General features: G+C 33.5%; 1 pseudogene; it reads left to right on the forward strand.

The window, feature by feature from the left end:
* The first annotated feature begins 432 nt into the window (after positions 1-432).
* LOC149201404 (uncharacterized) lies at positions 433-975 on the forward strand (annotated as a pseudogene).
* Positions 976-7,443: the final 6,468 nt, after the last annotated feature.

A 7,443-nucleotide genomic window follows, 5' to 3' on the forward strand; every position in this document is an offset into this window, starting at 1 on the left:
ATCAAGTGAAACTGTTACCTTTAACCAAAGTCTTGATAGTTATTAACATTTGGTAACAATGAGAATAATAGGTTATAGTTGTGGAGCACTATTCATACTAACAAATAAAAATATTCTTGTCGCCACTGTCACTCACTCACAATAGTCTATTCAACTATTAATGCTTAGATTTTCATTATATTATTCAATATTCATACCCGCTACTACAATGAATATCAATAAAGTTACATATAATAATACCTTACAGTTTCCAAGCTTGCGGCCTTCCTTAATACATCAGCATTCACATAATAGGTTGGATCCTCATCTTGATTTGAACTCAGAATCCCTTTGTTTCCCTCTAGATTTGAACTTATAATTTATTCAATCACCTGACCATAATCACTTTCAAATTTATTTAATCTCCTCACAATCATTTTTTCTTGGCAAAGGATGGTCAATTTGGACATGGATATAATTTCCCTCCAATATAGAGAATTTTTAGCAGCCCAAATAGCCAATAGTGACCTCAGTTATGCCTACAAAATATAGTTGTAGGAGGCCCTCACAGCCTCCATGGGAGCAACCCAATACTAGCACCATGAAACCACTAAGAGTGACTCCAATTCTAGTGGAAATTTAGGCTTCTCTGAGATGGGTGGCGATGAAAAAGGGGAGATGACAATGTTATTGAGAATGCAGGCCCTCAAGTTTGATAAATTCCAATAGGAGGTCACTGACCACAAGCAGGCAGAGGAAGAAATGCAGCGTTTGTTTGAAGAAATTTATAAAAAAATCCATGACGTTGAATTTCCCCGCAACATTTAAGCAATGTCAAAGGATGAGTGGGATGCCACTAGGGGAAAATATGAGAAGCCCTTCGATGTTGAGTGGATTAGTAAGGATGATATATAGTTTAAACTATACTACAAAGGTTTGATCAACACTGAGAATTTGGATGGGATAGTCATTACCAATAAAACTATCATTGTCTAATAATTTCATATGCTCTAACACTCCTCCATCCCTTCAACTCATCAGAACTCTTAGAGCATATCATTATAGCATATTGAAGCTACAGAAGTAGTGGGAAGATTCATCACTCTTGCATCTTTGTCAGGAATATTTCTACTTACTTTGATAGGCAAAGAACAATCCTGAGCTCTATTATCTCTATCAATTTGGGAACTGTTGCAATGCATTTCTCAAGGCTTATAACACTAGGAGAATCTCTTCAAGGAGGTAGTGTACTAGAGCCAACTGTGGTATGGGAGCAATGTATTACCAACTCCGTTGCACATCGAAAATGACAATAGAGACAGATATGCTAAATGCATCTAGAGAAATTTGTAACCAGCAATCACAAATCTTGGTTCGAGACTATGCCCACTCACTCAAAAACGCTCTTCCAAATAACTTCCATTAGTTTGCAGGAGCAAAGAAAATGATAGTTACACGAAAGATATCATAGCTAGAATTTATCTAAGAAAACATTCATGAAATGAAGAACTGATGGCAAAACTGACATGCACAGATAGGCCACAAAACAAGTGGCTCAAATATGAGAAGGGTAGGATATCTCCTGCTTTCATACCATGTTAAACACATGCATGGTGAAGGTGAAATATGAATGATAAACATTGACTAGCTTCTATTATTCACAATGATACATATATATAGTACGTTGGTGTGACCCTTGGATTCACATTCCAAGTGCTTTCTTGGACTCTGGTGGCTGTTGATATTCGACAACTACACATAGAGGATTAGGTGCCCAACATGAGACTTGGTTTCTATAAAAGTGTTGATGGTCCAAATATTCATATCGAGGTTGTAAAAGGCTAGTTGGTGATACTGCTACAATATGTTGATGATTTGTTCCTGACGAGTGTAGAGCATCTTATTGCACAGTGTGAAAGAGAGTTGGCCTTTGAATTTGACATGAAGGATATTGGCTTGATGCATTACTATTTGGGGCTAGAAGTCTGGCATAACCATAGTGAAATCCTTCTTGGACAAGAAAAATATGTCATTAATATCCTTTAGAAGTTTGGTGTGATGGAGGGAATGTATATGGAAATTATGATGGTGATTTTTCCACATACTAGAATTTGATTACATCATTGATGTATTTGGTAAATACCATGTTGAATATTTTCTTTGCCATAAACAATTTTAGCTAGTTCTAGATGGAACTGAGACGTGAGAATTGTATTGCAACAAAGCATATATTAATATATTTGCATGGTATTTTTGACTAATGTTTGAGATATTATTATAATGGTGAGATGCAACTGCGAGGATATATGAACTCCGACTTGAAAGGGAGCATGGACGATGGGAAGAATACATCTGGTGTATGCTTCAATTTGGGTTTTACTATGATATCCTATATGAGACAAATATGTAATGGCTTGAATTAATTATAATAATCAAAACAATAAAAAAATGATATATAAATAAATAAAATAATAAATGAATATACTAAATTTACGACAAAGTTCCTTAAAAACGTGAAATATGTAATGCTTAATAATAATAATAATAATAATAATAATAATAACAATAACAAATAACGAGAAAATATATTAATAAATAAAATAAAAAATAATGAAAAAAGGATAATAATAATAAATAACAATGAAATATAATAATAAATAAAATTATGAATAAATATGGAAAAGAAATAAAAGTTGGCATGATGACAGTGTTAGGTTCCTATCCTACTAGTGTAAGCCCTTATTGTTATTAGTATAAACCCATTATTATATTGTTGTGCCCATGTAGTCCCCATATTTTTATTATTGTGCCCCATAGATGCCCACTATTATTATTATTGTTCCCTTACATTATTATTGTTATGTCGGCTCTCATTATACTATGACCCCTTAGACTCCTATATATAGAAAGGAGGTCTTGTCATTTGCATCATCCAAGAATTGTTCATTTGTGTAATGTAAAGGAGGCTGCCCTCATGAAGAGACTGAATTCTAAGACGTTGATCTATCTTTTCTATCTTTTTGTGAGTTGGTTTCATAACATTTGGTATCAAAGCTGACATAACAATAATAATGTAAGGACACAATAATAACAATAGTGGGCTTCTATGGGGCACAATAATAACAATATGGGGACTACATGGGCACAAAAATATAATAAGGGGGTTGTAGTAATAACAATACGGGGTTGGTTCATGGTGTATATACACTTCTTTTGACGTTTCTTGATCCTTTTCTTCCTCCTCTCCACAATCAATGTAAAATAATTTCTTCTCAGCACACTTATGACCTTTGATGTATTTTTTATCACAATTGTAACAAAGCCCTTTTTCTCTTTTTTCTTCCAATTGTTGTGGTGTAACCCTTGTAGGTTGTGGAAGGCTAGAAGAAAAAACACTTCCTTAATTATAGTCGTGAGTTGTGGGATTCCTTGTTTCCATAATTTCGCTTTTAATTTTTCTTGCCCACTTGAATGCCTTCTCCAATGAATCAGGTCCCAAAGATGAACCTTGTGTTGAATGTTATCCTTGAAAGTCCCTATGGAGACATCAATCATTCTCTTCTCTATAATATCATTTACCCTTATATTCAATTTTTGGAAATCCTCAATATGCTCTGCCATTGAACCCTTTTGTTTGAGATTTATCAATTAGCTAAAAAATGTGTTTCTCTTTGTATCCTCATAATGTGCTATCATTTCCTCTGTGAAAATTGACCACGTGACATGTGGTTTAAAAGAACAAATCCCTTTATACCATAAAAATTGATTCGGTTCTAAATAATTAGATGCAATGCATACCTTATGTAACAGTGGTACACCATGTAGATCAAAATATTTCTCCATCTGTAGTATCCAATTTACCAGATCCTTGGCATCAAAATTCCTCGTCTCGCTTTTTCTTGATTTTAGTAGCTCGATCTTGAAAATACTATAACTCTGTACTTTTGGATATTTAATTTCTAAAATTTCGATTTGTAATAGCCCTCTAAGTCCTCTTTATGATCAATATTTGATTCTCCAATGAAGGGTTATGCCAAATCTACTGGTTGAGTAGAGCGAACTTGTATGACATGTCGCAAGTCACTGTTTCCACCTTAGGTTCTAAAAATAATACCCAAAAGGCTACAGTCCATCTGCTTTTTGTAACTTCTTACGAAAATTCAATCTAATGCTGAGAGCAAAAGTTATGATGATTTTCCCAAGGTGACCTATTTGGAATGTAATTCGAGGGTCTACAAAAACCCTAACTTCTTCAATATGCAAATATTGCGAGAGAGGACCTGAAATTTTGAGCCAAGGTTCAAACTGATTTCGTCTCCAATGGGTTTTTTTAGCTTATGAAACTTCATAGTGAAAGAGTTGTAGCGAAAATTCCACGATGACTAGTTTTAGATGAAATTATGGAGCTTGCAAAATCCCTAACCTCCTCAGATCATATCTCCGAGGATATAGCGAGACAAAATTTGAAATTCGGACCCGAAGTTTAGAGTTATTTCGTCTCAAATGGGTTATTTCTTTAGCTTCTAAAACATCGCAGAAAAAATCTATAGCGAAAATGCCACGATGACCTGTTTGGAGCAATGAAACCCTAGAATCCAAAGCTTTGATACCAAATGTTATGAAATATCTAGAAGCATTGTTGTGTGCCATTTCTATTATCCAATGAGATTGGATAAAAGAAACAAGGTATGAATGGAATAAGGATTAAGAAGTGTGGCCACTCATTCAAAAGTTGCAGAACATCTCAGTTCAAACAATATTGCCAAAACTTGACGAGGAAGGAAAAATCATATTGGAGCCTGGAGCAGTCACAGAAAAAGAACCTGACATCTATGAAATTGATCAATTTCAAAGTATCTCATCAAGTGGGAGAACTTACCCACTAAATATTCCACATGGGAGGATAAATATTTTATATAGAAGCATCAAGAACTACTCAAGCGTTGAGGACAACACTTTTTGAAGGAGAGGGGCATGTTAGGTCCCTATACTACTAGTGTAACCCCTTATTGTTATTAGTATAACCCCCTTATTATATTGTTGTGCCCATGTAGTCCCCATATTGTTCGACCAAATGCTTGAATCGACTATGTTGTTCTGTGATAATCAAAGCTATGTGAAGCTCACAAAAAATATAGTGTTTCATGCTACGATAAAACATATTAATATCAAGTACCAATTTATTCGTGATATGGTACATAAGGGAGTGGTGAGGCTCTAGTATGTCTCCATTAATGAGCAGATGGATGACATTCTCACAAAGCCTTTCTCTCAGGAAAGGTTTGTATATTTCAGAGACAAACATGGACTAGTGAATAACTCCTCTCTCAGTGAGAGGGAACATTGTTGTGACATCAATAGGAGTATGCCTCAGAATGTTGGTAACAACAGGAGCTTGACTCACACTATTTATTAGTGGATAACAAGGGTATGGCTTGAACTATTGGTTACAATAGGAGCATGAATGTATTTGTTGGTAAAATAGCACGAGGGACGAAGATTCTTGAAAGAAATGTTATATGGGGCCTAAACACTCGTGGAGTGGTTGCCTCTTCAATATCATGCCCTAGAGAGAGGCCCTTGGATTTGGGACATGGGTTTCACTACCGTTTGACCATGGGAAATAACGACCATAAACTAGTTAGAGTACCAAGAGGTGAGACACCCACGAGATCATGGTGACTATTTGAATAAGTACAATCGTTTACAAGGGCTAACCAAAGTTGTGGTACACATTTATGATGATGCTCATGTAGTTGAGGGGTATTGACATAGATAAAGGTGTTATCGATGAGATTTGCCTTTGTTTTAGAAAGATCATGTACATAGAAAACATTTGGATAATCATTATGAATACCTCCCAAGTTAAGAGGGAGTGTTGAAGAATGCAACTAGAGTCAATCTTCATAATCCTTGATTTATTTATAGTATTATGTACAAACACAAAAGAAAATGATATTTTAAAACAAAAGAAGGAAAATTAAAAGAAAGGAAATCAACGGAAAAACCTAAAATTAAGATCTTTGATAGTCCATACTAAGGTAAATAACATATTTACTATCAGTTGTTACTAGTAATAATTTAAGCAAGTATTTGCATAAAATATGTAATAGGAACAAAAATTAAATGAATGTAGTTATGAGGAGTTACTCGCCACCATTATTTACGTGATCTTCAATACTTAACAAATATGAGAATGTGAAAACTTACTAGAATCTAATTTACAAAGATATATGATTTGATTTAAGAGACATGTCTCTTGTGTATATTGGGTATTAAATGCACTTGAACCTTTTCATTTTACATAAAGACTTATCACTCACATATCTCTATCTCTCACACATTGTGACAAATACATTTTATTTTCATGGTTATTAGTTGAATTTCTGAAGTGTGATTCTTTGATGAAGATAAAAGAAATATAATATATATTCACAAGTAATTACCACAGTTCATAAATAAAGTAGTTGCATCAATTGCACTGAAAAATGAAAAAGAGATCAAACTGAGCAAAACAAATTGCCAAAATATTTTTCAAGAATAATTACAAATTGCATAGATTTCCAAAGATAATTGTGAGTGATAGGGATACCAAATTTAAAGGAAACTTTTCTAAAGATTTTTTCAAACAATTGAGGACATCCCTCAACATGAGCTTAGCATACCACCCCAAACATGTGACCAATATGAAATCGTTGATAGATGTTTGGAAGCATATCTTTGTCATTTTGTAAGAGATTAACAAAAAAATGGTTTGAATAGTTACATCTAACACCATGGCAGTACAATTCCACTTTTCACATTTCAATAAAACTAATGTCATTTCAATCTCTCTATGGTTATACACCCCGTAAATGGAAAGAGTTAACCATAAATAATATAAAAATTTCAAAAATAAAGAATCAATTTGAGGATAACTAAAAGGTTGTTCAAACACTAAAGGAAAACTTAAATATTGCAAGAAACCACACAAAGTAGCAAGATGACCAATGTAGTTTAGAAATAAAATTTAAGGAGATTGAGCGTATGTGAAGTTTCAAACCTTACAAACAATTATCGTTAAAAAAATATGGAAAAAACAAGTTAGGCCCCGAGTTCTATGGTACATATCAAGTTGTGAAGAAAAGTGATTATGTTCTTAAGTAATTAAAAAATACCTCAACAAGTCAAAGGGCCTAACGGAACAAGGTGTCTCTGGGGAGACAGAGGATTTTTGTTAACATCCCTCATTACCTATGCTTTGAGCATAAAATATTTCTTTTGAAAGGAATGTAATCTTATGTATAAAAAAATAAAATAATTTTAATTATATATTAATTATGTACAGAGGCACCATTAAACATAATGAACTTTGGTGAAAAAGCACTTAAGACTATTTAAGCTAGAGCTTTCATTGTAAAAGAATATTGATCTATGAATTATTATTCAATTTGTATAAACACATTTAATTTTATTAATTTTGAT

The sequence above is a fragment of the Pinus tabuliformis genome, chromosome 2_1 (genome assembly GCF_031772625.1).
Source record: "Pinus tabuliformis cultivar Carrire ecotype Pingquan chromosome 2_1, CPIR1, whole genome shotgun sequence".
NCBI lineage: Eukaryota > Viridiplantae > Streptophyta > Pinopsida > Pinales > Pinaceae > Pinus > Pinus tabuliformis.